At 57.3% G+C, this 15,157-nt stretch overlaps 1 protein-coding gene across 2 annotated transcripts in view; it reads left to right on the top strand.

Moving 5' to 3' along the window:
• The window catches only part of CNTFR (ciliary neurotrophic factor receptor), a 474,842-nt gene that overhangs the window by 139,532 nt on the left and 320,153 nt on the right, over positions 1 to 15,157 (top strand). For both annotated transcript variants that reach the window (XM_075932805.1, XM_075932804.1), the window contains exon 2: positions 3,152 to 3,260. The gene's annotated coding sequence lies outside the window, so the exon portion shown is untranslated. The remainder of the gene's footprint in view (positions 1 to 3,151; positions 3,261 to 15,157) is intronic.

Genomic DNA, 15,157 nt, shown 5'->3' with positions numbered 1-15,157 from the left:
GGCTGTGCGCCAGCACCCCTTGCTGGCTGTAGGGTGTAGTGGCTGGAGGCCTCCGAAGAGGAGGTGGCGTCCTTTTTGGAAGAGGACTGGCTTTCTGGCCACGGAGAGCCACCATTCCGGCCCCTCATTGCATGCGTCGCCCTGCGTTTGCCTGCGATCTCTCTCTGCATGGGGGAGGCCACCGTGTGCGGTACTGCTGAGTCCTCCTGCGAGAGCATGAGTTCCCACGGCGCCTCGCGGGTCTCGCGGGGCCATGCAGGTGGGCAGGCAGTCAGTTACAATCGCTGCCTGTGGTGCTCCTGATAGGACCTCTAGTTTCCAGCATCTAGGGTCTGGGAATGGGTGACCGGGGAGGGATAACATGAGGATTCCCTGTTCTGTTCCCTCCCTCTGGGGCACCTGGCGCTGGCTGCTGTCGGCCGACAGGACGCTGGGCTGGATGGGCCTTTGGTCTGACCTAGCCTGGCCGCTCGGATGAGCCCGTTGAAAGAATTAGTCAACGCTTTACGTTAGGAGCGTCGTGGGCGCCTGGTGGATTCCCTCCCGTTGCCAGGGAAATAGCCACACTCGAGGCGTGTGCGTGGTCCCCCCAAGAATGAGAGTTTAGTCAGACTGAGGGCAGGAGAGGTAAACTGAGGCTAAGTCACTTGAATGGCAGAGCGAGGAGCAGGATCCCAGCTGCCTAACTCCCATCCCAGGGCCCACCTTGCCACCTGGGTATCTGTCTTCAGACGCCGGGGGTCTCCCTAGGGTCTGTCTTGAGCAGGGTGTGACGTAGTGGGGGTACCTGGCTGGTGTTTATGCTGCTGGCTCTGGGGTAACCCCCACTGGCTGCCGGGGGTACCACGACCCAGCAAAACAGGATGAGTCACTATGCAAACCAGTGGCCAGACACCCCTCATGGAGAGGAACAAAGGAAGGTGGAATGCTGCCCTGGCTGGGGGGCAGGGCTGGAAGGGAGTTCATTAGTTCCTGTCTGGAAAGCAGGGGAGAAGGAGCTGCGGAGGGGGCTGGGACTCCCCTATCTCAAGGGGGCACTGAGGCCTCTTAGCCCCAGTTCCTGTAACCAGATTACATCTGTGCTGTATCCTGGAGGAGCAATAAACTCCCTCAATTCCACCGGCTGGTGCAGTCTGTTTGTGCCATTTCGGGGTGCAGGAGACGGGGGACCCCCAACGCGCCGTCACACAGGGTCCTGGATACAGCCCCTCATTAGTGTCCCGGGTAATGAACTTCTGCCCCTTGGGAGCTGCCTCTTTCGGATGGAGCTGAAGAAGAATTTCCCCATACATCTGGATCTCTCCCCCATCACCCGGGCAGCCTCGACTGCTGTCCGACCGGCGGTGACGGATTGGCGCTGTGATTCAATTCCATTCCGGCTTTGTCTGTTTCTTTCGCCTGCCGTTTGGAGCTGTAAAACAGGCCTGTCGGCCTCTTGGCCCAGCAGGCGAAGGGCGGGGGAGCTCTCTGTCATCTCTGTCAGTCATTGCCAGCTCCCGCCATCGGTGGCTCCCATCTGTCCAGCCGAATCGGCGGTGAGTGATGGGGCGCGGCGCAGGCTCGGCTTGGGGCCGGCGGAGTTAAATCTTCCAGCGGCTGACACCTGACAAGCGTGATAAATTGCAGCGGGCCACGCGCCGCTGGGGTGACAAACGGGCTGCGTCCCTCCTTCGGCGCCGGGAAAACTTTTTAATTATTTCCCAGCGCTTTGCAAATGAGAGTTTTGCAATCAGCCGCGCCGGCGCCCAATGAGGTTTCACTTATTTATTGAGCGCTTACAGGCCTTTGGGGTTGGGTTCTTTAACCATCGCCAAGGCCCGCTGGAGTCGACAGAAAGTCTTCTGCCGAGTTCCGGGGCTACCCCCTAAAGGAAGTTGGGCCGTAGACAGTTTCTGATGGTGCGGCTGCTCCTCAGAAGGTCCCTCTGCCGCATCAGCAGTGTGAGATGGACTATAAAGCGAGGAAAAGACGCCTTTTACAGTGGTTTTCACCCCGCGCTCTACAGACTAGGCCTAAGCTTTGCACCTCCACTTGCCTTTTTTTTAGGGGTCCACAAGTGAAAAAAAGGTTGAAAACCATTGGCCTGTTGCAAAGCATCACAATGTTTTGATGCACAGACTATCCCCTACTGCAAAGCATTCAAAAAATCACCAACAAAAGCCAACGAGTCAGAATATTCCCCCAGGCGGTCTTACGTGGCTGGTTTGTTAACTGCGATAGCGAGTCTGGGGTTATACCACACACTTACCTTTTGTTACCTGACTCCAAGTTGGGCTGGAATCCCGTTGCCCCAAGCCCTGCCCAACCCACAAGGAAAGAGCTGATCCCGACTCAGTTTACCATCGTAGGTGCCCCTCCCCCGCACATGGGCACGGGCTTGCTGGCTTCCCGTGCTCTCGGAGGTTTCCTGACAGCCGTCAGACGTACCCACGGCGTGTCGGATCGGAGCCTTGAGTGACCAGACCTAATGGGGCTGTGATTTGTCATGTCTTCGTGTTCGGTATTTGATGCCCGTGAGGGCGTGTTGTGGCTGGTTCTGTTTGGTTCCTATTACAGGTTGAACCTTACCAGTCCGGCACACTCTGATCTGGCAACATCCGTGGTCCGGCATGATTTGAGTGAGCCAGATGCCCACTTATCATGGGTGCAGCCAAGTTTCCCGCGGTCCCATGAAGTTTGTTTACAGCCCCAGTCTCAGTGCTCGGTGCTGTTATTTCGCTCTAATTTACCCCTCAATGTCCTCTCACAGCCCAGTAAGCAGTGGAAGTGTTAGTAATGCTGCTAGAAAACACTGACCTCCCACGGTCTGGCAAATTCCCTGGTTCAGAACCGGTCAGGTCCCAAGGGTGCCGGACTAGAGAGGTTCGGCCTGTATTTCTTTAAATAAGATCAAAGGCCACATGTGAGCAAATCAACGCCTTCCCCCACCTCCCCGTGCATAAGCACTGAGCTAACGAAAGGAACACGCGTTCTGGGGTGGACCAACAATTGTTTGCCTAGAGGAGATGAGTCCCTGAGCATCAGCTGCCAAGCCTCAGCCAAAGGGTGGTCCCCTCCCAGAGGGGCGAGCGTGGGGGATCCCGCCCCTGCAAAAGGGTGGCAGTAAAGTAGACGGGCCCATCTTTGACAGATTTCTCTCTCCTTTCGAAAGGCCAATCCCTGTTCTACGCGCCCACGGTGCAGGGCAGAACGTGGTGGAAAATCCCCGGGAGTTTGATGAGACATCGGGGACAGCCCTGGGAATTCAGACCGGTGGCAAGGTAAGAAGTTGTTTATTCGCCTCGAGCATCACGGCCAGACTCCGGCTCACGCATAGCCTGGATCTCAGCACATCGTTGAGAGTGTCCCCCCCCGTCTCTGGTCCTCTCCTCTGATGCTGACTGTGAAGGAGGCAGGCGCTAGCTCCGTGTTTCCATGGAGCCGTTAGACCCTGCTCCTGCTGTTTGTGTAGTTATTAGTCTCTTGAGAAGAGACCAGCAGTGACAGTGGGTCACATGGAAATGTGTCGGTTGTGGCACACCCGAGGATGGGGGTGCTGCAGAAGGTTCCCTGATGGCACAACGTGAGCTTGATTCTTGGAGATCCTTTGTTCTTAGGCCGAGTACAGTCGGGCCTGGTCAGTGTTTCTTTGGGAGACTCCCCGGGAGAAGCGGAGTTGGGGCGGTCCCGGGGGAAGCGGAGTTGATGTGGTGATTAAGAACAGGCACGTGTGTCTGTCAGTCGTAGATTGATTGGAAAACCCCAGCTCCTGATTGACTCTAACTTTCCTAGACAGGTTTTGCCTTTGCCTGGCACAGCCCTTGTCTCCCTAGACAGAATTTTCTCCTTCTAAGCTTCACGGTCCAAGGCCGAACTGTTGTGTCACCCTGTACAGAGGTTGTGTGGTGACACAGGGATGTGTCATCCCAGACAAGACAGTGGTAAGATGAGGTCGTCCCAGAGGTATTCAGGGCCTGGTTTGACTCATGCGGGGGGAGTTTGTTTCACTGAGTTTGGCACCCTGCCCGAAGCGGTGAGGTCTTTATGAGCTCTGGGCTGCAGTGTCCAACAAATGTGTCTGTCCCTAGATTGCAAGGCAGGAGGAGGTTCAAACTGGATTTGCCATTGTGTGCACAACACAGTGGAGGCACTGCATTTACACCAGGTCTGCTATCATCAGAGGGGGTTCTCATTTACACTAGCATAGCTCCATGGGAGAGTCACTCCAGATTATACCAGGGTGGCTCACTTCCTGCTGATGGAGTCACTCCAGATTATACCAGGGTGGCTCACTTCCCGCTGGCAGGGTCAGTCTGGATTTACACCAGTGAGGCTACATTGCAGCTGGGGGAGTTACTCTGGATTTACACACCTGTGGCTCCTTTGCTGCCACCAGAGTCACTCCAGATTTACACCAGTGTCACCAAAAGCTGCGTTTGACCCTGGGACTGTATTTCTTCCCATTTGGCCATGTCCAGGCGCCACCATTTCCTCCTCTTTCTGCTGCCTCGTTTTCCCGGCCAGCTGGCTGGGTTGCTGCTGGCTCCTTTTATTTGCGGTACCTCTCCAGTGGAGTATCCCGCTAATAATAGCAATTACCGGCACACATTGGCTACAAGGTACGGGGGTGTAATGGGCTCCAGGGGGACGAAATTAAAGTGATAGAATATGCTAAGATAAATTAGTGTTGTGAAATTAGCCACGGGTCTAGTCAGGGATCTGACAAATGTGTCACAGCTTAGTTACAAGCCCCGAGCTCTGCTCAATTGGATTAGTGGCCCGGAGCAAGGCAAACGGGAACGAGGGAGAAGAGTTTATTAAGGGGCCGCGTTCGCACATGCTAGTGGTTAAATGCTGCTTGGTTCTCTCCTTGGCTGTGCGGAATGAGACAGCAGCAGGAGAGCAACGATCCGCCTCTGCTCCGCTGCTTTCCGCATCTCCCCCACGAAGCAGCGGGGAAGGTCGGGTCTGCGCTGCTTGGTGGTTCTTCCGGCTCTCCAGCTGGGCCCGCCCCTGTGCCCGGAGCAGCCTGATCTGTTTTGATCCCGTCCCTTTTCCAGCACAGTCGTGCGGTGTCAAAGCACCACGCCAGCCTTGGTTGTGTGGGGTGATCCCCCAAAGGCGGTGTCCTGTCCAGCGCCCAGCTCCGCGTGGGGCACGTTCCGTCTGTGCTGGCTTGTTCGCCTCGGCTGGGGCCCGGAAGCTCCGGGTTGCAGAACCCTGGGGCCTTGCTCTGTTATTTCTCACGGGGATGCCAGCAGTGCAGGGTCAGGCCCCGTGGTGCAAGGTGCCGGGCGGACAGAAAGCAAGAGATGGTCGTTCTCCAAAGAGCTTGCAATCTGAACAAACACAGGACGGCGGGAGGGGAGCCGGCGCATAAGCAAAGGGGCCACAGTGTGATGGGGGCAAACGGCATGTCAGTTCCCCATGTGTTCTGTGGCTTAAATTCTCTCCCTGGGTGATGCCAGCCAGGGATTGGCTAGATGGAAGGCGGGGCACGGGTGAGGGGCGGGTCAAGCAGCCAATCCGCTCAGGGGGCAGAACGTTTAGATTGCAAATGTTGTGAAACGATCTTAGGACATCGGCCGCATCAGTCAGTCCCATCTTGACCTGCCCTGGCTTCCGTTTCTGGCTGGCTCCTCCGAGCTGGGAGTGGGGAGATGCCATGTGGTTCTTCCTGCCCCCAAGAGGGAGCCCTCCTCTCACTGTTCTGGGGAGCTCTAGGGGGAGGGAGTTTCCAGAGCTTCCCTTCAGTCCACACAGCGCCAGAAGCATTTGAGGGCCGGGACATGGACACGTACTTGTTTCAAGGGCAGCTGGACTTTGATCAAGTGTAAAAATGGGCCGTTTCCATCTCTCTGAGGCTGTGGCACCATGACACTTGGTTGGCTTGTGACATGAGAACATAGGAACGGCCAGACTGGGTCAGACCAAAGGTCTAGCCCGGGATCCTGTCTGCTGACAGCGGCCAATACCAGGTGCCCCAAAGGGAGGGAACACAACAAGGAATCAGCACGTGATCCCTCCCCTGTCACCCATTCCTAGCCTCTGACAAACTGAGGCAAAGGACATCATCCCTGCCCATCCTCCTACACCAATCTTCCATGAATGTGTCTAGTTCTTTTTTGAACCCTGTTAAAATCTTGGTCCTCCCAACATCCCCTGGCAAGGAGTTCCACAGGTTGCCTGGGCACTACTTGAAGAAAAGCTTATTTGTGTTTGTTTCAAACCTGCTACCTATTCATTTCACTTGGTGACCCCTAGTTCTTATGTTAAAGTAAATCCCTTTTCCTTATTCCCTTTCTCCACACTTGTCATGATTTTACAGAATTCTAGCCTATCCCCCCTCTCTTTGTCTCCTCTTTTTTAAGCTGAAAAGTCCCCGTCTTATTTATCTCTCATCCTATGGGACCCGGTCCAAACCCCTAACCATTTTTGTTGCCTTTTTCTGAACTTTTTCCAAGGCCAAAAGATCTTTTATGAGATGAGGCGACCACATCTGTACGTGGTATTCAAGATGTGGGTGCACCGTGGTTTCATATAGAGGCAATAAGGTATTGTCTGTCTTCTCCTCTATCTCTTTTTTAATGATTCCTAACATCCTGTTTGCTTTTATGGCTGCCGCTGCGCACAGAGTGGATGTTTGCAGAGAACTAGCCACAGTGACTCCAAGATCTCTCTTAGGGAACGAGATGGACTCCGCTGGGGGGAGGAATAAACTCTCCACTGGTGAGGGGTGAATGGCTGGCTGGAGTCTTCAGCAGATTTGTAAATGCAGGCTAATTGCGTGTTTAATGGCAGGCACATTCCATCGGATCCTAAGGGTGGGGGCCGGAGGCCTGGCTTAATAAGGCATGTGATCTGGCCCATAAATATTAAAACATACATATATATATATATATATATATATTACTCAGTGCTCCGGGCCGAGGGAGGCTGGCAGAGCGCCGCGGTTGCAAGCCGATAAGGCCCCGTGTAGCTGTCCAAGCCAAACAGCAATCGGCAAGGGAAAGGGGGAGCCGTCGATTCATCTGTCTGGGGATTGTCGGTTTCATTACCTGGAGTGAATGGTGCACGGGGTTGGTCCCAATTACAGATGCTTCCACCTCTCCTGCATCTGTGCCCATGCGGGGAGGAGCTGCTGTCTGACCGGTGACAACAGGTGCCCAGAAGGCGGCCTGCCAGGCTCTGTTGTGAAGTTGGCAGCCTGGCTGGAAGACCAGTTCCCGCGGTCGTCACTCCCTCCCCCCATCCTCCTGTGGCAGCTCAGTCTGCGTTTCGTGGAGCCTGCCAGAGAGCTCCCAGCCCCTGAAGCACTGGGCAGATGTGATGCGTCATGACCGTGAGTGGCCAGTTTAGAAAGGATCTTTATGACCCCGGGGAGTCAGCAGGAATCGCACCTGAGACCAGGTTTCCCTGTAAGCTGAGCACTTGGGCGGCCACCTACGAGAGATTAGCAGAGTGCCCACAGCCTGGAGCATGTGTTTCTCCTGGTGGTGCGCCCCTGCACTTGCCTCGGTGCAATTAACAAGATTTATTCTGCACATGCATGGAAAAATTGGAGGGAACACTGTGGGGAGAACAGAGGACTAAGGGGAATTAACCACTGGACCCATTGACCAGGGTTCCTGAAGGAGTCTCCATCCTTGGCAAATTTGTAAACCAGGTTGGGAATTTTTTTCTGAAAGCTCAGCTCTGGGACTGACGGTGGGGCCGGAGTCTGGCCTGAGCGCGACGGGGGTCAGAGTAGCTGATCACAGTGTTCCCTTCTGGCCTTGGCACCTGTGACTACCCTTGTTGCTGTCACCATGTGTGACGTAGTGGGGGGTACCTTGCTGGTGGCTATGCTGGGCAGTGGGTTGTGAGTGACCTCCACTGGCTGCTGCACGGCCCAGCAGGGCAGGGGATGAGTCATTATGCAAGGGGGCTTCGAACCTGTCCGACCAGTTATCTCCCAGGGAGCGGAACAATGGGAAGAAGAGGAGTGGGGTGCTGGCTGGGGGCAGAGCTGGAAGTGAGGGAGTTAGGTTTCTGGCTGGTTTCATGGAGGAAGCAGCCTAGGCAACAGGCTGGGATTTAGGGGCCCAGGCTCCCCCATCTCAAGGGGGGCTGAGGCATCCTAGGCCTGCCCTGTAACCGGATTACATCTGTGCTGTGCTGTATCCTGGAGAAGCAATAAACTCCCTCTCTTCTACTGGCAGGTAGAGTCTGTTCGTGCCACTGCGGGGATGCAGGAGACAGGAAAACCCCAACGTGCCGTCACACCATGTCTCACACGGCTGGCCACTCAGGACTTCCCGGCTGTAACAGGCACTCTCTGTGGGTGCTTACGTTACCCTCAGCACCCGAATGCCTCACTGATGTTACGGGTTCTGTCCTTTTTACCCTCTCCTGGGAGCTACAGGATTCTCCCCATTTTACAGGCAGTGAAGTGATCTGTGGGCCTGATTAAATGAAGTGCCCAAGGTCACACGGGAAGTCAGTGGCAGAGCCAAGAACTGAACCCAGGTGCACTAGGTTAACCCACTCGCCCCTGGACCTCCCTTCCTTGCACCAGCCTTTGAATGGACAAATGAGCCAATGCACAAAGTGAGTCTCTAATTTCTCTCCAGGGTCTTAAACGCATTTCCCAGCAATCTCCGTGGGGCAGGAGTTGTTCGGTCAAGTCCGCGGGGAGCTGGGTTTCAGACGAGACCAGTGCATGGGACGGGAGACCGAACCCGTGTTTCTGCAGGGACCTGGGGATGCGGGTACAGGATCCAGAGAAGAATCTCTCTCCCCCTTTGCCCTGTCTCGGGGTGGGTCATGCTCTGTGGTTTTCCTTGCCTCGGTGGCACATCCCACGGCCTCACCCCAGACGTGTTTGACGTGCAGCTGCCGTGCTGCTTTGCAGCCGGCGTGCCGCTGTGCGGCTGTGAATGCCAGTCGCTGTCTGTTCCCTCGCCGCCGGCACCTGGGGCAGGCGGAAGATAGGAAGCCTTCGCACACGGCTGCTTCCGTGGCTAGAGACCAGCTCTGGCAGGTTGGTCGATGGGTTTCGTCTCTGTTGGCGGCATGTGCGTTTTCGTGCCTGGCACTCGTGGTGCGGCTGTGGTCCCCCTCCCCCGAGTTGTGCACCGTTCCGGAGCCCTGGGGAGCGGAGGGGGGCGTGGGAGGAAAGGTAGGGAGACGCCGGTGGCAGTTTCAATGGGTTCGATGGCGTTGCTGATGCAGAATATTCCAAACAGCCTGCGCTCACTGGGTTTGGGTTTTGTCCCTCTCCCGGGAGCTGTTAGCTGCAGCCCGTGTGCCCTGTGGACGAGTGGGCGAGAGTGGAAGCGAAAGCATTCGTCATCTAACCACGGGTGGGCTTTGGCCGGGCTGGGCCCTTTCACCAGTGCACGTACATGCACGGGCCACGTGTCCTCCGCTGGTGGGCGCGGGTGTGGGGCTTTCAGTGTGGACCTCAGAGGAGGGGCAGAACTTTGATATTGGACTCTCAAATTTTGTGCATGTTGGGCATCCGTTGATGCTCTTATCCGGAGATAGTGAGTGTGTGTGTGTGTGTGTGTGTGTGTGTGTGTGTGTGTGTAAGCATACGTGTGTGTGTGTGCACAAAACAAATTGCAAGTGTGCACACAACCGGGATAGCAGCAGATTGTAATTACACCCACAGCCAGAAGGAGAGCAGCAGAAAGATGCTACATGCCTTTCTCTAAGAGGAGAGCACTGCACTGCTTGGCCTCTCGGTCTGGATCGTCTCCAGCCGAGAGGGCTGTCTGGGCTCCCGGGTGTTTCCTGCGTCCGAGCGCCTCACACAAGCGGTCGCTCTTGTCCAACAGGCGCTAGAGAGATTCCTTGTGTTTCTTCCCGGCATGGAGAGTTTGCACGTTGCCGGGGGAGGGCTGCGAGCTGGAGCCGGGAAGCAACCCGCATGCCTGGGGTGTGCGTCGGTGAGACCTGCCGCCCGACAGGGCCTGTAGCGACTGTGCTGCATCTCCTGATGCCAGCCGGCAGCCTTTGTCCGGTGCAAGTACCCGCCTTCAGCAGGATCCTCATCCTCCCAGGTCTGGAAAGAGACCAGGCACATGCCTGGCTGCTTCTCCAGAGCCAGCATGCTCCTGTGCTGTGGGCCGCAGACAGACAGACAGCCCCCAAACCTCCTGCATCCCAGCCTCCCTCTCCCCTTCGCTCCTTGCCTACGGCCAGGTCTCACTGACTTCCCTCCAGCCCTCCCGTCGGCATGGCGATCGATGGGCCCCACCGCGGCCTTCTGGGCCCGCTCCAGGACCAACCATCCAACCCCAGCTCCCCGGCTGTTCCTCCCCCTGCAGGGGCTGGGGAACGGCAGGTGGCCCCAGGGCAACCGGGAACAGCCCCACGATCCTGCAGCACGGGGGGGGGGGTGTTCCCAGAGCCCGGCAAAGGTTTGCAGCACTGCACAGCTCGGTGCGTGGGGCAGAGCCCTTGGCCTCCCAGGAAGGGCAGGGAGGGGGTGTGCCCCTTCCTGCGGCGATTGATGGGGACCCAGCTCCTGCGATTCCCCCAGAGTCTCCGCCCCGGCGAGTGCAAAGACACCTGGAAAGCGGAACGTGAACGTACCGGTGTCGGCCGGAGTAGCTGCCCCGGTAGCTCAGACGTGGGAGCTGCCCCACGTGTGTCAGTGGGGGGCAAACTCCAAGGCTTCCTGCTCTGGGGAGCCCCTGCCAAGGGGACCCGGTGTGGGCGCAGGAGAAGGGTGCGCCGCGTCCCACGCGTCCGTCAGATAAACTGTGGTTGTTGGGATACGTACCGGGGAGAGCCCGTGGGCCAGAGAGGGGACCCTTGCTACTCCCAAGGGGACAGAGTCCCTTCTGCTGTTCCTTGGGCCCCTATGCTGCAACGCCTGCCTCTCCAAGGGGGAGTTGGCCCAGCGGAAGGGGGGTCTGTTTCCTGGTGCTCCAGGGACCCTGGGTTATTTCATCCCTCCCCGGGTTGTGTTTGCTCTGCCGCCCGGTGCAGCAAGGCCGATGAGGACGGAGACCAGAATACCACCAATTTGTTTCTTCGTTAGTAAGAATCTCTTGATTGCTGGCAGGCTCTGTCCGAGGCCCCCCGGTTCCCAGGGAACCCCGGCTCAAACCAGCCACTTGGCCCTCTGTGACGGCACGTTGGGGGTCCCCCGTCTCCTGCACCCCGAAATGGCATGAACAGACTGCACCAGCCGGTGGAATAGAGGAAGTTTATTGCCTCTCCAGGGTACAGCACAGCACAGATGTAGTCTGGTCACAGAGCTGGGCTAGGATGCCTCAGGCCCCCTTGAGATGGGGGAGACTGGACCCCTAAACTCCAGCCCCTTTCCCTAGGCTCTCCTCCATGCTCCCAGACAGCCAGCGACTAACTAACCCTCTTCCAGCCCTGCCCCCCAGCCAGGGCAGCATTCCACCTTCCTTTGTTCCTCTCCATGGGGGGTGTCTGGCCACTGGTTTGCATAGTGACTCATCCTGTTTTGCTGGGTTGTGGTACCCCCGGCAGCCAGTGGGGGTTACCCCAGAGCCAGCAGCTGGGCCCCCACTAGGTCACACCCTCGTTAGGGTCCCTAACGAAGGCGGCGGAGACGCGGCTCTCCTGCGAGGTCACACGCCAGCGGGGCTCTTTCTCTTCCTCGGCGGTGACCCCCACATGAAAAGAGTGTGGCAGCCGTGTGAGGACTGTGGGATCTATGCACTGGAGGGTTACGTGCTGCCGGGAGGCAGTATTTTTTCCCGACGGTGACACTTTATTGCCGCACATTACGAACCAGGCAAGGTGACGAGAGTGACAGCAGGCGCAGCGGGGAAATATAGGAGCCCCCAGACATGGGACGGAGTCCCCGGGGGAGCAGGGCTTGCGATGGAAATGGAGACAGCAGGGGAGGAGGAGAGAAGGGTTGTCGTACTGTGCTGTACAGAAGAGGCCTTGGGAAAGCAGGCGGCCCTGTCTGGTTTCATAGTGGTGCACACGTATCCTGCATATAGATGTGGTTGCCTCATCTCAACAAAGATCTCTTGGCATTGGAAAAGGTTCAGAAAAGGGCAACAGAAATGATTAGGGGGTTGGAACGACTGCCATATGAAGAGAGATTAATAAGACTGGACTTTTCAGCTCAGAAAAGAGGACACTAAGGGGGATATGATAGAGGTCTATAAAATCATCACTGGTGTGGAGAAAGTGAATAAGGAAAAGTTACTTACTTATTCCCACAACATAAGAACTAGGGGGCCACCAAATGAAATGAATAGGCAGCAGGTTTAAAACAAACAAATGGAAGTTTTTCTTCACTCAGCGCACAGTCAACCTGTGGAACTCCTTGCTGGAGGATGTTGTGAAGACCAGAACTAGACACGTTCATGGAGGTTAGCTCCATCAGTGGCTATTACTTGGGATGGGTAGGAATGGTGTCCCTAGTCTCTGTCAGAGGCTGGGAATGGGTGATGGGAGAGAGGTTGTTCCTGTTCTGTTCATTCCCTCCGGGGCACCGGGCACTGGCCACTGTTGGAAGGCTGGACATTGGACGAGATGGACCTTTGGTCTGACCCCTTCTGGCCGTTCTCTTATTCTGATGTATGTCTGTATGCGGGGCGGTGTTTCCAGGAGCACAGAATGACACGGTGGCTCGTGGTTAGAGCATGAGGACTCATGAGTTGCAGGTTCGATTCCTGGCTCCGCCACAGCCTCCCTGGGCACGTGGTCCCTCTCTGCAGGCTGCCAAGAAGGTGCAGTTGGATTGAGAAGTGCTCAGAGGCAAGAGCCGCGGGAGCAGACAGGCAGGCACAGAGCTGTTCTTGGGCAGGCTACCTGAGTTTTTCGATCTCTGGCTTTGGTGTTGTGGTGGCGCTCACGGAGCCTCTGTGCTGGGGCCGTGATGCCGGGTGGTCGGAGCTGTTTGGTTTTCAGCCCAGCTCTTCCCTTGCTTGGCTGAATGCCGGGCACTTCGCCTCGCTCCGTCTCTGGCGCCTCTTGGGTTCTGCACTAGCTGCGGCCGTCGGCCAGCTGTCTCAGCCGCCTGCTGCGTTTTCCCGTGTTTGCACCTCTCCGCAGCCGAGCCGAGGGCGCGAGGCGCGTGTGGGGCTCAGGAGGGAGCCCAGCCACACGGGCAAAAGGGCCTTCGGCAAACGAGATTTCATTTTCCTTCGGAATTTGTCATTTGCCTCACGGTTGTCGAGCCCGACGGCCTCCGCTCTGGGCAGCCAGAGAGCAAATGACAAGAGGGCCTTGGCTAAAACAAGACACCGGCCTGAATCCTCACGCGAGGCAGAACTAGAATGCAAATTGCTTAGTGCGTTGGGTGGGGCAGACCGGCCGCAGAGCTGCCAGTGGCTTGTCTAAAAGGTTCACCACTAGCCTGGCTGATTTTTAATGCCACAAGACGGTTTGGGCCTAACTGAGTATTTGCTGGTGCGAGTGCACATGCACGCGCACCAACGCACACGGCGCCAGCTTCGTGAAATGTACAAACCCGAACCCATTGACTCCCACCGGCGCCACGTTGTGTGGAGGCCCTGGAACGGATTTAACGCTGCCTTGGAGTGCTACTTTTACAGGAGCACCAGCTTTTAGGGTCGAACCAGCTTTAAGGGGGGTTTGCCTTGGGTGAGCTATATGGGCCAGGTTTCCTCTGGTGGATTGGTGGGGTGGCCGAGGGGTCTGCGTCTAACTGATGCTTCTGCACCGGGGACAGGGCTGTTCTGGGCCTGTGGAAGTGCCCCCGTTGCTGCTCCTGATGAAACCTGCAGCGAGGAATCTCTCGAGGGCTCCTTGCTGGTGGAAAGACGGGGCGCAGGGTTTCTGTAAGTGGCAGCCCCTTGACTGTGGTCCTGCCCCTTCCCAGGTGGGGGTGGTGCTAGGTGGGAAGGGGGTCAGGGCAGCGTGAACCTAGCCCCGCGTGCCAGGGTGCTGCCGGTCAGCTGATGGGCAGGGCCCTACACCGGTCATGGCCACTTCCCTGACCCTAAGGCAGTGGTCCCCAACCTTTAGAGGCTCCCGGGCGCCCGGGGGTGGGGCCACTCACGTGCCGGGCACTCGGGGGGTGGGGCCACTCACGCGCCGGGCGCCCGGGGGCACGCCAGGGGACAGGGATGCCCTTACACCCGGTGCCAGCATGTGCCCCAGGGCCGGGGTTGGGGCCGCCCGAGCGCCTTGCGCCCGGGGCCGAGGCCGCCCAAGCATCTTTTGCCGCGCGCCTGGTGCCGGCACTGGCGCCGCTCGAGCGCTGCGCGCCCGCATGTGCTCCGGGGCTAGGGCCGCCCGAGCGCCGCGCCACCCCACCCGGCGCCGGTGCGTGTCATGTGCCTGGGGCCAGCGCCTTCCGTGCGCCGCGCACCGGGGGCGGGCCGGCCCAGGTTGTTGGCGGGCGCGCACAAATGCCCCAGCGGGTGCTATGGCGCCCACGGGCACCGCGTTGGGGACCACTGCCCTAAGGAGCTGCAAACCAACAGCTTCCTCCACTGGAGCAGGCCTTTACACCCATCGGGGCTCGCGGGCTGACTGGCCATCTGCTTCTGGCCGCGGCTTTGTGTTTCTTGCTAATGGCTGGGTGCCGAGCCGGGCCTGATTGCAGTTTTCCAAAGAGAGGTAAAAAACGGGGCATATTCAGTCTGGAAAAGAGAAGACTGAAGGAGGGCTCTGATAACGTATGGGAAGGGTTGTTACACCCAGCTGTTCTCCATGTCACTTGAGGGTAGGTGAAGGACAATCTGGCTTAGTTTGCAGCCAGGGAGATGTAGGTTAGATGCCAGAACAATGTTCTAACTGGAATAAAAAATCTCAGAGGGGTAGCCGGGCTCGTCTGTAACTTTACAAACAACGTTGTTGTTAACTCTGGACTAGGTGACCTACGGAGCTTGTGGGAGCACCATCACGGAGTTTTTTAGGGACAAATTGGACGAACGCTTTGCAGGGACGGTCGGAGGCCCGGATTAGCGACTCCCAACTTTTCCAGACTGTCCCCCGCTGAGGAGTCCTGTGGGCCCCGGAGGTACACCCCACTTCAAAGCTACTTGCTGACACAATCAGACACAGAATTCCCAGAGCGTCACAGCGCACTGCTACAGAACAAGTGCTGGCTTTCTCATTGTGCCCGGGCACTTGGAAAATAAATAGATTGGTCTATAAAACCCGACCTTCCCTTTCAGTGGACGGAGCATTATCAACATGACATTTCAGCCTGTACTGATTTCGC

This window comes from Pelodiscus sinensis, chromosome 6, assembly GCF_049634645.1.
Source record: "Pelodiscus sinensis isolate JC-2024 chromosome 6, ASM4963464v1, whole genome shotgun sequence".
In the NCBI taxonomy this organism is placed as follows: Eukaryota; Metazoa; Chordata; order Testudines; family Trionychidae; genus Pelodiscus; species Pelodiscus sinensis.
This window is presented reverse-complemented; position numbering and strand designations above follow the sequence as displayed.